At 41.8% G+C, this 18,318-nt stretch overlaps 1 protein-coding gene and 1 pseudogene across 1 annotated transcript in view; one reads left to right on the forward strand and one right to left on the reverse strand.

Moving 5' to 3' along the window:
- Positions 1-18,318, forward strand: part of CRADD (CASP2 and RIPK1 domain containing adaptor with death domain) — a 209,270-nt gene that overhangs the window by 86,292 nt on the left and 104,660 nt on the right. The gene's annotated exons all lie outside the window — the stretch shown is intronic.
- LOC126023120 (uncharacterized) lies at positions 9,762-9,879 on the reverse strand (annotated as a pseudogene).

The following is an 18,318-nucleotide window of genomic DNA, read 5'->3' on the forward strand; positions in this document are numbered from 1 at the left end:
ACTATACTATGATCCTCACTTCAACTAGACCTAGTCTCCAGGTACAGATGTTGGTTGCCTTGTAGCACAAAAAAGCCCAGGGCTCTCAACTTAATACATGATAGAAGTCTTTCAGACAGAGTACCTAATCTTGACAATGTGCTTCCTTTATCTCTAACTTTCTGGAATCCTTTTAGGCAGTTTAGGAGCTCAAATTCCTGTTCATGTGACAGCGAATGCACCATTGACCCCTGTTTTCTCCAGTCTGAGTGATACTTACCAGTCTTATTTAGTTTGCTCTGCCAAATTTTTGAAAATTTTGCTGCTTGGGGTCAGATGTCAAGCTGAAATAATATTATCATAATTTTAAAAATAAGCAGAAAAAAACAGTCCTTAAATTTATGGTAACATTTTTTAAAAATATAAATTTATTTAAAGACCATGTATCACATAGTTGACATCATAGTACGTTTGTTTCTAAGTAAGTGGAACTAAAATTGTTTTTTGTTTTTTTTTTGGTTTTGGGGCCACACCCGGTGGCGCTCAGGGGTTACTCCTGGCTATCTGCTCAGAAGTAGCTCCTGGCAGGCACCAGGGACCATATAGGACGCCGAGATTCGAACCAACCACTTTAGGTCCTGAAGTGGCTGCTTGTAAGGCAAACACCGCTGTGCTATCTCTTCACCCCCCCCCTTTTTGAAACTAAAATTGTTAAGAAATAAAGAGAGGCCAGAGTGGTGGCACAAGCGGTAGGGCATTTGCCTTGCATGCACTAACCTCAGATAAACCTCAGTTTGATCCCCCAGTGTCCCATATGTTCCCCCAAGCCAGGAGTGATTTCTGAGTGCATAGCCAGGAGTAACCTCTGAGTGTCACTGGGTTTGGCCCAAAAAGAAAAAAAAGAGAGAAAAAAGAAAAAAAAATACAACAGCAGGAAAATTTGTGAAAGTCATTGTCTGAAGGTTTAGTAAGCTCTTGTTGCTAGTTGATCATACTGTTACTTCTTTTGTTTCTAAACATTGGGTTACTCCAGATATACATTGTTGTCTAAATTGGTGTGTTCCTACGGGATGATAGTAACAAAAGAAAAATTGGAGTTTTCATACAGCTACAATAGTAATAAAAAAATTGGACTTGTCATACAGCTGCATTTTCTGTCCAGAATTTTAAGCACAATTTTAAGCACTATACCTTATACTGTGACTTCTGTGGGGTGAGGTTTTAGCTACCAGGGTTCTGGAAGTATGTGAAAGCAGGGAAAGGAGCCCCACACTCACTCCAAAATGCCCTGGAGGTGTCAGCCCAAATATTGGTGTATGATTAGACTGGTGTCTCTGCAGAGAGATGAATTGGTGAAGCAGGTACATTGGCAAAGTAGCAATTGTGGGTGATGGGTGCAGCAGGTATGGTTTCAGTAAGGCAGCCACTTAGTCCTTCCTCTCCTTCTGAGATTGCTAGCTATCAGCTGCATGGTTGGTGTATACAGTATTTTTTACAGCTTGATTTAAATGACCTCATCTCCCTTTCTTTTTTCTTTCTTTCTTTCTTTCCTTCCTTCCTTCCTTCCTTTTCCTTCCTTCCTCCCTCCCTCCCTTCCTTCCTTCATTTTCATTTCTTCTTCTTCTTCTTCTTCTTCTTCTTCTTCTTCTTCTTCTTCTTCTTCTTCTTCTTCTTCTTCTTCTTCTTCTTCTTCTTCTTCTTCTTCTTCTTCTTCTTCTCCTCCTCCTCCTCCTCCTCCTCCTCCTCCTCCTCCTCCTCCTCCTCCTCCTCCTTCCTTCCCTTTAAATTCACGTTTCATGCATGTAGGGCATTCACTTTACTGCTGAAACACATCTGATAATCTAAGTTTTTCTTTAAAAAAAAAAAAACCCTAAAATTCTAATTTATGTTGTTACATATTGAATGTGCACTCCTTATTCTCATAAGAAACTTATTTAAGGTCAAGTATATCTTTTGTTCACAGATATATCCCAAGTCCTATTATAGTACGCATATGGGTTTGGTAAATGTCAATTAACATTGAGCATGAATTCCCATATGTCTCATGCTAATAGGACTATTTAAGCCATTATCCAGATAATTTTCCTATTTCTAAGAAGCTTAAAATTTGTGCTATAAGGTGCCTATTTCTTACCATAGCAATGCTAAGCTAGAGAGACCACATGGAAGCTACACAGACTTCTCAGAGCCTATCTTAGTTCCTTGAGGCAAATGAGAACCTAGATCACAAAGACTTAGGGCAGATATGGTTTAGGCTGATGATTATGATTCCAGGCCAGCCTTTGTTCACTGCCCTACCTCAGCATCTAAAACATATATTTCAATATATGCTCCAAAAAATGTTTTGAATGAAGACAATGTGGAGAAAACCCTTCCAAGGAGGTTATATTTATGTATAAAACTAGAAGAGCAAGGAATAATCCAAAAGAGGAAATGTCTCCCAAGGAAAAAGTTGAACACTCCATATGGGTATGAAATTTTAAGCTTTTAGTTTGTCAGGTATCCAAGGAAATTTCTAGGACAAGTCTTTTTGCCTTTTGTCCTAACTGAATATGCCTTCCTTCCCCAGAAATATCTGCAAGTGGGAAGACTTGAGCACCCTCTTGAGGCTTAATACAGTACTGAAAAGATGAGGATATTAATTTCTTGACAGGCAATATATTTGCTGACTTTACTGTCATCATGGAGAAACAAGCTTTTCATCAAAGGCAGTATTTTGAACCCAGGAACCATATATTACTCTGTGTAGATAGTTTAAAGGGAATCAACAGTGAAAATTGCATAAATGGGGAGGCCATGGAATGATACTGGTAGGATGTGGTAACATAGGAAGGGTCATAGGAAGGGGACCATGGTTAGAAGAGAAACACTGATTCTAAGAATGCATGTAACTTTTTTTTTATTTAAACAACTTCATTACATACATGATTGTGTTTGGGTTTCAGTCATGTAAAGAACACCACCTATCATCAGTGCAACATTCCCATCACCAATGTCCCAAATCTCCCTCCTCCCCACCCAACCCCCGCCTGTACTCTAGACAGGCTTTCTATTTCCCTCGTAATTCTCATTATTAGGATAGTTCAAAACGTAGTTATTTTTCTAACTAAACTCATCCCTGTTTGTGGTGAGCTTCATGAGGTGCATGTAACTTTTAAAGCACCACTACTTAAAACTATTTCAACAACTTTATATTGGAACATTTTCTGAAGCATATAATTTTTAATCTTAGTAAAGAATTTGGATGTACATCTAATGTTTCCCTATTATTTCAGGATCATTTTGGAAATATTACTGTATATAGTGTTATGTTCAAGGTCCCTCCCAGGTAGATTTTTTCCATTATACTGAGGACATAGGTCATTGTAAGTTTGAATTCTTGTGCCTCTCCTCCATACCAACCCCCCCCCCCCCCCCCATGTAGCAGTGCAGTGCTCAGAGCTTACTCCTGACTCTGAGTTCAAGGATCACTCACTGGATTATATGTGGTGCCAGGGATCAAACTTGGGTCTGCTGCATGCAAGACAAGCACCCTACTGCTGTATTATGGGTTGGCCCTTGTGCCTATTTTCTTTCTTTCTTTTGGTTTTTGGGTCACACCCAGCAGTGCTCAGGGGTTACTCCTGGCTCTATGCTCAGAAATTGCTCTTGAAAGGCTCAGGGGACCTTATGGGATTCCGGGATTCGAACCACCGTCCTTCTGCATGCAAAGCAAATGCCTTACCTCTCCGGCCCCTTGTGCCTATTTTCAATGTAGCTTTCTCCTCTTTTTTTTTTTGTTTGTTTTTGGGCCACACCCTGTGACGCTCAGGGGTTACTCCTGGCTATGCGCTCAGAAGTTGCTCCTGGCTTCTTGGGGGACCATATGGGATGCCGGGGGATCGAACCGCGGTCCGTCCTAGGCTAGCGCAGGCAAGGCAGGCACCTTACCTCCAGCGCCACCGCCCGGCCCCAGCTTTCTCCTCTTTTGCACCTTGTGATGCCTTTCTAGTCTTTTTCCAAAAACTTCTATTGTCCAACTGTCATAGTCTCTGGCTGTATGTAATAAAATGGATAATCAACTTGGTTAGATATGCCTGCAATATAAAGGAACTGTAATATATGATTTTTGTGATATTTATGGGCTTCACTTTTCTATGTCTCCCACCTCTGTTTTTTTATAGTATTGGGCTTATTAGACATGTAGCTTCTGTGTAAGTGAATTGTCATAGACTCTTTTACTTTTTCCATAATTTGAAAGTAGTAGGCAACTACCTTCTAAGAATGTGCTACTGTGGGCAAGTCCTTTAGTTCCTTTCTCATCAGAACTGGAGAAGGGGTAAACATCAGCAGGATATTGGCCTTCTAATGTCTTTATTTCTGCAGAAGAAAGAAGGGATTGAAGTGAACAGGCCAAGCTGCTAGCACAGGGGTGGCGAACAAGTTCAACACAAAGAGCCAAAATTTTAAACTATGAGAGTCAGAGAGCCACACCACGCAGTGACCTGCCAAAACAGACAAACACTCACACAAAAGCATATAATTTTAACAATAATATATTCAATACATATTGCATTTTGCCATTTTGAGTGAGGGTCAAAATCCTGCAGTGATGGTGAGGGTGTGCTGCGTCCTCCACACTACGAACTAACGGCCAGATGTGACCCAACATGTGACACATGGGTCCCCCGCTCGCTGGCCCGTGCAGTTGTTTCTGAGGGATGGGAGACGGAATGATGTAGCCTGGGGGCGGGAATACGCGCTCCGAGATCTCTCCTCAGAAGTCCCTCCTCAGAAGCAGCAGAACAAAATCCAAACTTGGCAAAGAGCCACAGGATACAAAATAATGATAAGAGGCAAAGAGCCGCATTCATTTTAACCAGGAGCCGCATGTGACTGAGAGCCGCGTGTTCGCCACCCCTGTGCTAGCATATGTGCCTCTTCTAAGAGTATAATCTGTGTCCTAATTTGTGGATAGTTTGAGAAGGTTGCCCAGGATTTTGGAGTGGGTAAGTGGATTGTGTAGTATTACAGAGGGAACAAGAACACCAGGGTAGTGGTGGTGGATATTGTCCAAATAAGGAATGAAGGCAACAGAAATTGTGCTGATAGAAAATGGTGGCTGGAGTCAGAAGTAAGTAATGAAGGTAGAACTATACGGTCAGGTGTTAGGCCTGAGCAGATAATATGGCACATTGTTCTTATTAGCATTGGACAATGTGTGTTCATACCCTATATTTGTTTTTGCCAAGGAACTAAGTGTATCAGCTAATCCTCATTGCTATTATTACCATGTTTGGATTTACTTCAAAAGTTATATTACCAAGCAGAGAATGAAAGTCAGTCATTATGTGGGTTAGCAACCCAAATACTTGAAATTGGAATTCAGAATCTGGTCCTGAATATTTGTCAGAATATCTACTATCTGAAACATATGCAAGGAATGTGATACTTTTCTTAATTGGGATCCTTTTTCTGAGTTAGAAGGGGGCAGAAATAGTGAGGGGCCATGTGGTGTCAAGGATTGAAGTAGGGCCCCACTTTCAAAGTGCATGCTTTAACCCTTTGAACCATCCATTGATTCCCCCAAAACATTTTTTTTGTCCCCCAATTCACAATACAGACCAGGCAAAGGGCCTGTGTTGAGTTGTATATGGGGTGCATCAGTGTAAAGAACACAGCCTGTGGTAAGAATTAGGAGGCCTTTTCTTTTCTTTTGATTTTTTAACATATATATATATGTATATATATATACATATATATATATATAAATATTTCACCAGTGAAACATTCCCATGACCAATATCCCAAGTGTCCTTCCTCCCCACCCACACTGGCCTGTACTCTAGACAGGCTTTCTAAACATTGTCCCCTAAACATTCTCTTTTCTTTCTTTCTTTTTTTTAATCACAACTAGCAGCACTAATGGCTAACTCCTACTCTGCACTCAGGAATCACTCCTGGTAGGCTCATGAAACCATATGGGATGATGGGGTTTGAACCCAGGTTTGCCATGTACAAGGCAAGTGCCCTACCTACTGTACTATCCCTCTGGCCCCAAGGAATTCTTATTAAGTAATTTATCAATGATAATTTGGGGGGCTATTTAGAAATTGCACACATTTCAAGGCAACAAACATATATATATTTCCAGATCAATAATACTCCTCAGGGGAATATAATAAATAATCACAATTCTACTCATTTTAGTCACAATTTTTGTGATTATTTATAAAAGTTGGCACTTTGAATAAAATAAGCTCAGCTCAATATTTTATATGCATGAGAGGTTTTACATTTGGCACCATATAAATGGCTTGTTACTGGTACAATTTACATGAAAATTCTACCTTTAACTTTAGATTTGGTAGATTTTAATCTGATAACACTTTATATTTATTTATAATCAAGTCTTCAATAAAAGTGTTCGGTTTGGACACAAGCTTGACCTATGTTCAGTTTTATTGTATTATAACAATGGCAAGTACAGAACTTTGAAACAGGGCCTATTCATAGCTAAAGCTTTTGAAAGCAAGTTCTTATAATCATTTTGAAAGCAATTTTTTGTTATGCTTTTGTCTTACTCTTTTTCTTCTGAGCGATTCTAACAGGTTTCCAGGAATTCAAGGGCTCAGAAGCATTCTACCAAGAACTTGGAACACTAAAGCATTTAATTTTGTGTGAGTGTAAGTGTTGATTGCTTTTTAACTTTGAGGACCTGCAAAATGAAGAAGTATATTATGATCACATAATCCTGTGCTAGAAATGTTTACTTCTTTGCCATGATGTAATCAGAATCTCAGGAAACACTGAGGTAGTAGTTGTTGATCTTTGCTGGGGAGGGGGACCTCATAGGGGGAGGAAATTGAACGTGTGGTATAAGAAGAGAATAAAATCTGTCACCAATTACAATGAAATTATTCTAATTAGAAGTTGCACAGATGAATGAATGCTAAAACTTTCACTTTGTTTCCTGAACATTTATAAACTTCCTTCGGTCTTTGCTTAGAGAACTTGGTAAAAGACAAAGTATTCCTTGTGGGACCTTCGATAAAACACTTGCCTTCCTTATTTTGCTCTTTGAAGCTCTTCTTCATCTTTCACTTCAGTCACCCGAGAATATGCTTTGGCTGTTTGGAAATCATTTCTTTTTTCAACTTAGCTGGCACTTGACCCACTGAGAGACTGGCGCTGTCTGAGTCTAAGTTTTCTTTTGCCCCATTACCCCACTCCACCCTCCCCCCCTTTTGCTCCCGCCTCTATTCCTAGAGCCAAGGAAAGAACTTGTTAGCCTTGACTTTCTCTTTCATGAACCGACAACAAAAGCCTGTGGGTGCAATACATTCACAGGCGCTCTACCTTCATGTGATCCCAGGAAAACAAATCCAGGAAATACAAGAAAACATGTTGCTCAACTCAATACAGATAGACAAAGTGGCCAAAGAAAAAAATTGAGAACAACAGAGATGGATTATTTGATTTCCAGGAATGGCATTTATTGGTAGTCTCCTGTTTTTCCAAAGAAACTTTGGTCCTTGTAGCTGACTGGCTCTCTAGCTACTACCACCTGATGCTGAGAGGCCTCCCCTCCCCTTGTCTTTGCAAGGTCAGTCTGTTGGTGGTAGAGAAATGGACTCAGCAACCCCCAGAGAAGCAGGCTCACCATTCTGGTCTCCAATGCTAGACTCTGATGATTGAAATGGAAAGACAGCAAGGAAAAAATAGAAACAAATTGAAATTAAATTAGGAGAAAATCCTCACTTCACAGATACCTTATTCTTAATTCATTATAAAGGATTTTCTTTGATATTTATGTTTGCTATCATCTTTTTTTTGTTTTACATCCTTATATCTTTCTTTGAATTTCCTGATTTCCATCCCCCCTTACTTTCTCTTTCCTCCTTTCTTCCTTTTTGATTCTTTTGTTCTTTTTTGAAATTTATATGATGCTGTGGTGAAAGCAAGAACAAGTGATAGACAGTGGGCAGGGTGTTTGCCTCCCCAGGTTCCCTGAGCACAGAACCAGCAGTAACCCGAGTGCCCTGGTTGTGGCCCCCAAAACAACAACAATAACAACAACAACACACACACACATATACACACAACTAGTGGGCCCAGAGGAATTTCCCAAACACAGAACCAGGAGTAACCACTGAGTGCCCCTAGGTGTAGTCCCCAAAACAACATCAACACACACACACACACACACACACACACACACACACACACACACACACACACACACACACACACACACCTCTAGTGAGCCCAGAGGAATTTTGTGAGGGCTCAAAGCATCTGCCTGTTTGGGCCCAATATACAATCTCTTTTATCCAAGGCTATTTGTTCCTGGACTCGTTTGTTCCCAGAAGCACCATCAAAAGAGGTCTGAGCCTTGGCAAACCCCATAAGTAAACAGGTGCTTGATCACTGTAGCCAAAAAATATGACTTTGGGGGATGAGCTGGAGTTCAAGTGCTGCAATTCCCCATGAACACACACTAAGTCATTTGTCTCAACCGAGAGTATATAGGGGAGCACAAACAGCTAAAGGAGCTGAGCACCACAGTAAGTTGTTTGGGCCACCTTAGCTCAGCACAATAGCAACAAAGGGACAGGGAGAAGGGAGTGAAGGAGATGAGAAATGAAGTGAGCTGCAAGGGGAAAGGATCACATTTTGTCGTGGAAGAGAAAGGAAGCCCATACCTGATTGTGTGTGTGTGTGTGTGTGTGTGTGTGTGTGTGTGTGTGTGTGTGTGTATGTGTGTGTGTGTAATGAGAGGGAGAGAAGTAGAAAAAGAGAGAGAAAGAGAGAGAGATACTCCTAGGAAGACTTCATCAGCTTATAGCTTGTGGAGCTGGAGACTTAGTCATGGCATTTTGTGTTCTTCTGCCCATTAATCCATCCACACCCTTGCATTCCGCACCAAGCACTGAGGGGACAGTGTCCCAGGGCAGCAGTGGTGGCACAGTGATCCATGTCCAGAAGTTCACAGGTGGATGGAGACCCAGGACACAGTGTATATATAGGAAATGATGACAGGGTATGAAGGAAACACATGGTTCCTCTCTGGATTGGCAGTCTGTGGGGTCTGGGGTGGCTCTTTGATGGGGGCTATTTCAGGAGACACCTGAAGACCAGGAGGAAACTAGGCCTGGGAAAAGCCCAGAGTCTTGCTTGGAGAGGTCAGAGCAGAGGAAGAAGAGGGCCTGGTAAAGGTGAGGGCAATGGAGAGGACAGTCAGAGATGGAACACATCAAGCCAAGCTGCAGCCCAGGGGTATGGGAAGCCAAGGGAATTTCTTGCTGCAATTTTATTTTGAAAAGTCTAATCTATTGATTATATGGGGGATACATTTTAGGGGTCTGAATAAAACTCAGGAATCACAAAATCTGCAGGAATGCTGAGAACTGTGTTGTGAACTTGATGGCATTGTACCTGAGCAGTCTCTCTCTCTCTCTCTCTCTCTCTCTCTCTCTCTCTCTCTCATATACATATGTATGTATATATGTATTTAAGATTCATTAGAGTTTAGACAAACAGAGATTTGGAGGAAAGGATGTTTTTTTAGAGTGACACAGTAGCCTCAGGGGATGGATAGAAGGTGAGAAGCCTGACAGAGGTGAGTTTGGGAAACTTTTTTTTTTGGGGGGGGTCACATCTGGCTCTACACTCAGAAATTGCTCCTGGCAGGCTCTGGGGACCATATGGGGTTCCGGGATTCAAACCACCAACCTTCTACAGGCAAGGCAAACGCCTTACCTCCATGATATCTCTCCGGCCCCTATTTTTATTTTTTTTTAAGCCTACAGCACCTGGTATCCCAGGCAGTCTCCCATCGAAGTACTAATCAGGCCCAACCCTGCTTAGCTTCTGAGATCAGACAAGATCGGGCGCGTTCAGGGTGGCATGGCTGTAGACAGCAATATTCTTTTTAACACATGCCTTCTGTTATCCATTGAGTTATGGGGAATAGCAGGTTTTAAACTTGAGTATTCTTTTTCTTATAATATCTTTATTTAAGCACCATGATTACAAACATGTTTGTAATTGGGTTTCAGTTATAAAATGAACTTGCGAGTATTACCAGGTTCTCTTCCTTCCTGGTACTATAGGGTAAGAATATTAGGCTACGTATTTTGGAGTTTGATATATTTGAATGGTTAATTATGCATTTCGCAGTGAGAATTCTTTGTTTTTGTTTTCCAGTTATGGAAACATTAGCTGGATCCACAGTTCCTATGGTTTAGATTTAGAAAATTAAGACATCTGATCCATTAGACGTGTCCTAGAACCTGGTCTGCTCCATAGTCTGGCATTTAATATTTCACCATTCATGATATGCTAAATCAGAGCTTGACTGCATCATAGAAAGGACTTAAATTAATATATTCATTTTTTTCTTTTTTGGTTTTTGGGCCACACCCAGCAGCGCTCAGGGGTTACTCCTGGCTCTGTGCTCAGAAATTGGCTCCTGGCAAGCTGGGATTCAAACCAACATAGGTCCTGGGTCTGCTGATTGCAAGGCAAATGCTCTGCTGCTGTGCTATCTCTCTAGTCCAATATATTCGTCTTGACTTTTTGTTTTGTTTTGTTTTGGCCATACCTGGTGGTGCTTAGGGATTGCTCCTGGCTCTGCACTCAGAAATTACTCCTGCCTCATCGGATCATATGGGATGCTGGGGATCGAACTTAGGTCAGCCGCATGCAAGTCATGCAAGACTGATGCCCAACCCTCTATGCTACTGCTCTGGCCCCTTATCTTTTTTTTTTTTTTAATGTAATTTTTTGGCCTGAACGATAGCACAGCAGTAGGGTGTTTGCCTTGCACATGATTGACCTGGGATGGACCAGGATTCAGGTCCACTACACCAAAATAAATAAATAAATAAAATGTAATTTTTGAATGATGGAACCAACTAAACCCAGGTCCTGGGACTAAACCTAGGACCTAACACATGCTCATTGCCATTGGACCTTATTTATTTATTTGCCAAGAAGTCCCTGAACACAGCTCTGTGTTCTCTCCTGCATTCGTTTGAGTGGGTGCCCTATTTTCAAGAACCTGCTTTGTTTTCTACCAGTCTCCTTAGTGATTATTAAACATTCCATGCCCAGTAATGGGCAGTTTCTGCCAAGGTTAGAAAGACTTTCCATCAGATGTGCTAAGCTGAAACTGCAGCGATGCTCTTAGGTAAGTTTCAGTCAAACGCTCTTACCCCCACTGCAAGGATGGGAGAGTGGCCTGAGCTTGGAGCCTGTGAGGAAGAGAGAAGCCACAGGGCTGGAAGGCACTTGCCTTGTAAGCAGCTGACCCAGGCTCAATTCCCGGTATCCCATATAGTTCTTTGAGCACCACCAAGAATGATTTCTGAGTGCATTGCTGAGTGTGTCCCTTTCCCTTCATCCCACTCCTAAAAGAGAGGAATCTACCATGGTGAGGCCCAGTGACTGAAGCAAAAGGTTCTGGAGGATGATACTTGGGCAGTTTTTCATCTCTGGCTTGAATTCAGAATCTCTGTGGCAAGATACAAGTTTCATCATTTAAAAAAATTTTTTTATTTTTGTTTTCTGGGGTCATATCTAGCGATGCTCAGGGTTCCCTCTTGGCTCTGTGTTCAGGAATCACTCCTGGTGGACTCAGGAGACCATACTGGGTGCCAGGAACTAAATGTAGGTTGGCTGCATGCAAGGTAAGTGCCCTACCCACTGGACTATCACTCTAGCCTCAGATATCATGTTTTTTTTTTTTTTAGAAACTTCCCCACAGCAGTTCTAGTTTGACTTGGGACTTACCCTGCTGATGTTGAGAAATGCTCAGAGGATAGAGAAATCAGCACATTGTCATTTTTTTCAAAGGCCTCTTGGGAGTTGAGTATTGTATGGAGGTTAAGCAGGAGGAGAAAGGTCAGGGTCTTCACTGAACTGGCAGGAAGTTTAGTTGTGGTCTGGACAAGAGAGACCGGTGACTTCAAGTCAGTGAGCCATGAGATTCACTGGAAGGCATAGGTACCTGCAGAAAGTAGAGAGAAAAACCGAGAGGCTTCAAGGATAATGCTAAGTTTTGGATTCTGAATGGAAGAGGTCTTTAGTTGAGCCTGGGACCAGAGAGGGGAAGAAACACAAGTCAAGCAGTGCAGTTTACTTCTGATCTGATTGCTCTTGAACACGTAACTGGTGTGGACAACTGGTGGCTTATAACTGGATGTTATCGGATAAGATGGACCAACAGAAATGGTTACTGTTGTCAACATTTCATGTTACACTTTTGTTTGGTGCACTTCAGGAGAAAATGGATCAGTATAAATGGAGAAACAAAAATTGCAGCAATAGCCCAGGGTTGTACACTCATCTCTTAACTCAGGTTGCTTCGCTCAGCAAAATTCCTTCACTCAAGGGTCCAATTGGTCTTCTGCTCCTTTATTTTATTTTGTGATTATTAGGAATGAAAGGGGAATTCTCAGTGTTCTGCCCAAGTTAAATTCTCTATCACTTGGTTTACTTTGAGATTGGACAGGTTTTTTTTTTTCCCTGCTTCTCAGGATGATTCTATCTAGCTTTAATAGATGGAGAGAGAGATAAATACAGACATATCAGAAGGTGAATTCAGCAAGTTTTGGTCCTTTATGGGAAATGAACTTTGATTTCCTGCCATTTTTTTCCCACCTGGTTTCTCTTTCTCCAGCATCAAAGGAAACTATTCCACTGTGGAAGACTCCTAAAACAACACAGATCCAACTCAGCAGCAAGTAAATGCCCAATATAGCTTTAAATAAATCTGAAAAGGTTAATCACTTGAGACCTTATTTTTAAGTTCAAGAAAGGTTTCATTGCCTTTAAAGTGGCAGCCTGCTACTGGGGTGATTGGTCCTGAAGAAGGTCAACCTGTAGACATTGTGACGAATCACAATGAAGACAGCTAGGTAGAGAATGATTAATCAGAAAGCACTTATTGCCACCATTTTGTAGAGGGAAGGTGAAGTCAGTACAGTTCAGGAGGCTAGTTTTGGCCTTTAAGTCTATTGGAGAGAGACGCCTGACTTGAAACTCCTTTCAGCGGACTTGGTATGAGGAGCTAGGTTCTGGAGAGGAGAAAGCAGTGGATTCTCACAAAGGGAAAGGAGGAAGACAGTAAGTTTTATGGGCTTCCTCCTGACTCTGTGCTCAAAGATCACTCCTGATAAGTGGGCCTCAGGGGACCTGATATGAAGCTGGGGATTGAACCCTGCTCTGGCCCATTCAAGACAAACACCTTATTCTTTACTATCTCTCTGGCCCCCAAGTTTTGATTATTTTACTTGATAAAACATTTCATGGTGAACATTTGTTCCTTCCTGAATGCTCAAACAACAAAGAACCTATAGCTTAAAAAATAAAGTGCTTTTTCTGTTCCAAGGTTAGAGTGATGCTAGTCCAGCTGATGGGGGGTGAGGGGTATGGGTGGTAGATTGGCTTTTCCTGTGCCCTCTCATATCTGCTGCTCAGCCCATCACTGAGAGCTACAACTGGGGCCCATCAGGTGCAGGGAGAATGGTAGATACCGTATTTTCCGGCGTATAAAAGGACTGGGCGTATAAGACGACCCCTTAATTTTGCAGTTAAAACATATTCGCTGTATCAGACAGAACGTTCCTGTGCTGCAACTGTATGTACCACAGTGAGCCAATCACAACAAGCAAAGGTTCAAAGGTTATACTGTAATAGACTTCCTCTCTGACTCTGGCCAATCTGAGCAGGTTTTTACACTGTAGATTCGGGTCCAGAACATTGTCTAATTTGCATGCATAAAAAGCCTGCTTGGATTGGCTGAGTTAGAGAGGCAGTCCGAGCAGCCTTGCAGTGATTGGTCCCTTATCATAGGCACCTTTTCTGGCAATTCCCTGGTGGCTTTAGTTAATCTCCCCACTACATGAACCAAACAACAGCCCATCCTCGGACCCTAGCACTGAACCACCAACACGGTTAGCTGGGTTTTGCCAGAAGTGGCCCCCAGATCTCCTGAGTACTGTTTGGGAACCCCCAAGAAAGAGATTTGGAAACTCTGCGGCCTGCTTTTTTTTTGTTTGTTTCATTTAGCGGCATATTGAAACATCTTTCGTCGGCGCATAAGACGACCCCCTTTCGGTTGACTTTTTGTTTCAAAAGTCGTCTTATACTCTGGAAAATACGGTAAATAAGGTCCCCATGGTTGGCGCTTCTGTGTGCGAACTTCCTGAGCATCCTTGTATCTCCATGGGCCTTTCTTCAAAGATGAGGAACCCAGTTGCGGACCCCTGAGCCAGGAGAAGAGAAGGTGTGCAGGCCAGGTCCCTAATGGCTTCTGGACTGGCTTTTGTGGCTGCAGGGGCGGCTTGTGCTGCATTTCAGAGGCACTGTGTATGTTTTATTTTTGGGTGGGTGGGGGGAGTGAAGCACAGTTTTCTCTTCCTTTGCAAGTTTCTTGACCTTGCTGTGAACTTCTGGTGACCCGAGAGAGGATGGGTTCAGCGCTTTATTCCTCTCTCTGAAAGAAACTGCCAGTGCCAACAGGAAAAGGTCAGATCCTGGCTCCAGTTTCCTGGGGCTGTAAATCAGGCAGCAGCGCATGTTGTTTGAAATGTGGATCAGTTTCCCTTCATGCTTTGAGTTATTTTGGAATCTGAAATGATGAAAGTCTCATGAATAACAAAGACTTCTGATTAGCAGTTATAAAACCAAATTTAGGGAGGTTTTAAAATTTCTCCTTTTTGTCCTGTGAAAAAGTAAAATAAAATCAGTTGTCTCCTGGGGCCCAAACGATAGTGTGGTGGGAAGGGTGCTGGTCTTTCTTTTATTGACCCGGGTTCGATCCTCAGCATCCCATATGTTCCCCAAGCCTGCCAGGAATAATTCTTTTTTTTTTTGCTTTTGTTTTTGGGCCACACCCGGCGGTGCTCAGGGGTTACTCCTGGCTGTCTGCTCAGAAATAGCTCCTGGCAGGCACGGGGGACCATATGGGACACTGGGATTCGAACCAACCATCTTTTGGTCCTGGATCGGCTGCTTGCAAGGCAAACGCTGCTGTGCTATCTCTCCGGGCCCAGGAATAATTCTTGAGTGCAGAGTCAGGAGTTAACCTCTGAGCACTGCGGATGTGGCCCCCAAACCAAAACAAAATAAACACCCCTAAACAAAAAAAAATAGTTTTCTTCTATAAAAGGCACAAACATGATACTTTTTTGGTTTATGTGTATGCTCAGGCTTCTGTATTCTCAGGATACCCTCTGCCCACTGCTCTCCTGATCTTTCACATGTGGGGCAGTGGGTGCCAAGGGCCCTGAATTGCTACTGGAGGCAGGGAAGGGCACCCATTCACAGGCCATTTTTGGTCCATTTCTGGAAAACTGAGTCCATCAAGTTAAAGAACAGAGACGTTACCTGTTTCTCTTTTTATTGATCAATTTCTTTTCATTTTCTTAATATTTTAAAATGTTACTATCGTCAAGGCAACGTGGTTTACAATAGTGTTAATATTGATGCTTTTGGTGTATAAAGTTCCTGTACCATCATAGTGCCAACAGCCCAATACTGTGGTCCCTTGGCCATTTCTAGTCTACCATGTTATCTTGGTTGCCTCAGTTCTGTTGTTTGATTCTGTGGACTGTCTCCATTAGACAGTCTTTTTTTGGTTTTGTTTCTTTAAATGCCACAGACAGACAAGTGAGGTAACCTGGCATTCATCTTTCCTCTGACAGACTTCACTTAACATGACATCCTCTAGTTCCATCCAAGTTGTAGCCAAGAGCCAGATTTTATTTTTCCTTATAGCTGAGTAGTATTCCATCTTGGATACTCACCACCATGTCTTTATTAATGCATTTCTTATTGGATCTTTGGGTTGTTTCCAGATTTTTGCTATTGTAAACAGTGCCATGCTTTTAGGTCTGCATCCATCATTTTGAATGAATGCTTTTGTGTTCTTGGGACACACTGTTCTTTGTCTTAGGGACCATGCCCAGTCTGCCAACAGGCCACCAGGCAGTACCTGGGCATTGAGCTCAGGGCCTACTTAGTACAAGCAAGCATGCACTCTTCCACCTGAGTGATCTCCTGAGCCTCTCTCTCTCTCTCTCTCTCTCTCTCTCTCTCTCTCTCTCTCTCTCTCTCTCTCTCTCTCTCTCTCTCTCTCTGTCTCTCTCTCTCTCTCATGTTTTTGGAATAGATTTCAGGAATTTCGTGAGGCCCAGGGGTGAAGATTTTAGTGCTAGTTTGGCCTGAGGAAGATCACATTGGAAAACTGCATCATTGCTTATGGCTCTGAGTTTATGTGTATTTGAGTATGCCTGAGGGATTTGTGGCCATGAGTCCCTGAAAAATCCCTCCTTTGCCCCACCCAGTCCTGTATTTCTACTGCCTCCTGCAATTCCATAATAGGGCTCATCTCTTGAAGGGTTCTTTGACATTTCCTGCTGGAATGCACTCAAGCTTCTGCGTTTAATATAGTTTTTGGCGTTGAAATTTTCCCTAATGACAGGAAAGTACTAGATGGGCACCTCTTTGACCCCAACAGTTGGTCATCTTCTTCCCGGCTGCCTTCATTTTGTAATATTTTTAAACCAACCAAGGCAACCATTCTCTGGTAAACTCAGGTCTTTTGACTTCAAGTCCTCCTTAGCCATTCTTAAGATCAGGACCAAGCATAGTGGATAGACAGAATATTGTTTTCTCCAACCTCACCACCACCCTTATGATGTCTTTAGCTACATGTGATGTAGCCCAAAACATTCAGTCTTTTAATGATTGGTGATGTAAGAAAGGAATGCTAAATGTACTTAAAGATAGTGCTTTATCTGGTTAAGATGAAAATAAAAAAGTGGAAAGAGTCCCAATTATCATCCATAGAACTATACTGCTTTTGGAATTGTCCATTGGGCTGTATCATATAGTTTGGATGGTTGACTGCCTCTGGCTATCCTGGAACTTGGTTTTCTGGCTGCTGAGCTGCAGTCTCTTGATTGAATTGGCAGAGATTCGAGTGCTGCTTTCCTAGTTCTCATTCTGCCTTTGGTCAATGTTCGTACAAACCTCAGGCTGGTCCTGATGAAGGTGATCTTTTTTTTTCTTCACTCTGTTAGTATTTACTACTTCTCCACAGAGAGTTAATGAGGGTTAGTGGCCTTAGAGAAGAATTTCTTTTCTGCATAAGAGAGACAGCCTTATTTGTCTGTTCTCGTGAGACAGTGAACTTGTTTATTCACCTTTCTTTTCTTAGTGGTCAGGATGGTGCCTGCAGCATTATAGAGGAAGATATATTGATTAAAAGAATAAATTGGTGATGGGAATCCCCCCTGATTTTATGTAAATATGTACCTAAAATATTATTGTCAACAATATGTAAGCCACTATGATCAAAATAAAAATTATATTAAAAAATAGAAAAACTAATGAGATGGAAGAGAAATAAAAGCTTCAATAGCAAGTAAAAAAAAAGAATAAATCTTTGTGATAAATTGGAGTATTTATAGTATATTGACTTCTTTTTTTTTTGTTTGTTTTTTGGGCCACACCCTTTTGATGCTCAGGGGTTACTCCTGGCTAAGTGCTCAGAAATTGCCCCTGGCTTGGGGGGGACCATATGGGACACCGGGGGATCGGGATCGCAGTCCTTCCTTGGCTAGCGCTTGCAAGGCAAACACCTTATCTGTAGCGCCACCTCTCCAGCCCTGTATATTGACTTCTAAGGCACTGAGTTTCTGTCACCAATGTTGACAGACTTCATGCGTTCATTAGCTTACAGATAAAAAACCATTTTGATTCTGAAGTGGGTATTGCATTCGAAGGACTTTGGATGTCTGTATTTTGGCCCTTTGATTAAAATGTACTCCTCAAAGAAAGTCATATGAATTTGCATTGCAAAAATAACCTTTTTTTTCCAAACTCTCAGAACCAGGTAATTGAATTATGTCGCTGCCACATCCTTTTATTTCTCTGCAGAGGAACTCTATCTCCTTTTGACACCCTATATTGGAAGCTGGTTTTCAGATCCTTAGAATTAATTAAGATGCAAATACTTGCCTGGAGACTAGAGAACACTGCTTTCTTGATTAGCATTTAAATGTCACTCTTAATGATATCAGATTGACTCTTTTAAAGGAAAACTAAAATGGTTTCATTATCTCCTAAATATTTCTCAGAGCATGTTTTTGGTATTTTTGATTGTCTGTTCTTGGTGGGAGCCTTATTTTTCTACAGTTCCCAAGCTATTAGATGGGAGGCTATCCTTGATTGCAGCAAAATTTGGCCCTGACTTCCCTTGTCTCTAGTCTCTCAACAAATTTATGTACCATCCACCGGACTGTTTTCTCAGTTATTGGTTTATATAGAAACAATACCTGAGGCAGC

This window comes from Suncus etruscus, chromosome 11, assembly GCF_024139225.1.
Source record: "Suncus etruscus isolate mSunEtr1 chromosome 11, mSunEtr1.pri.cur, whole genome shotgun sequence".
NCBI lineage: Eukaryota > Metazoa > Chordata > Mammalia > Eulipotyphla > Soricidae > Suncus > Suncus etruscus.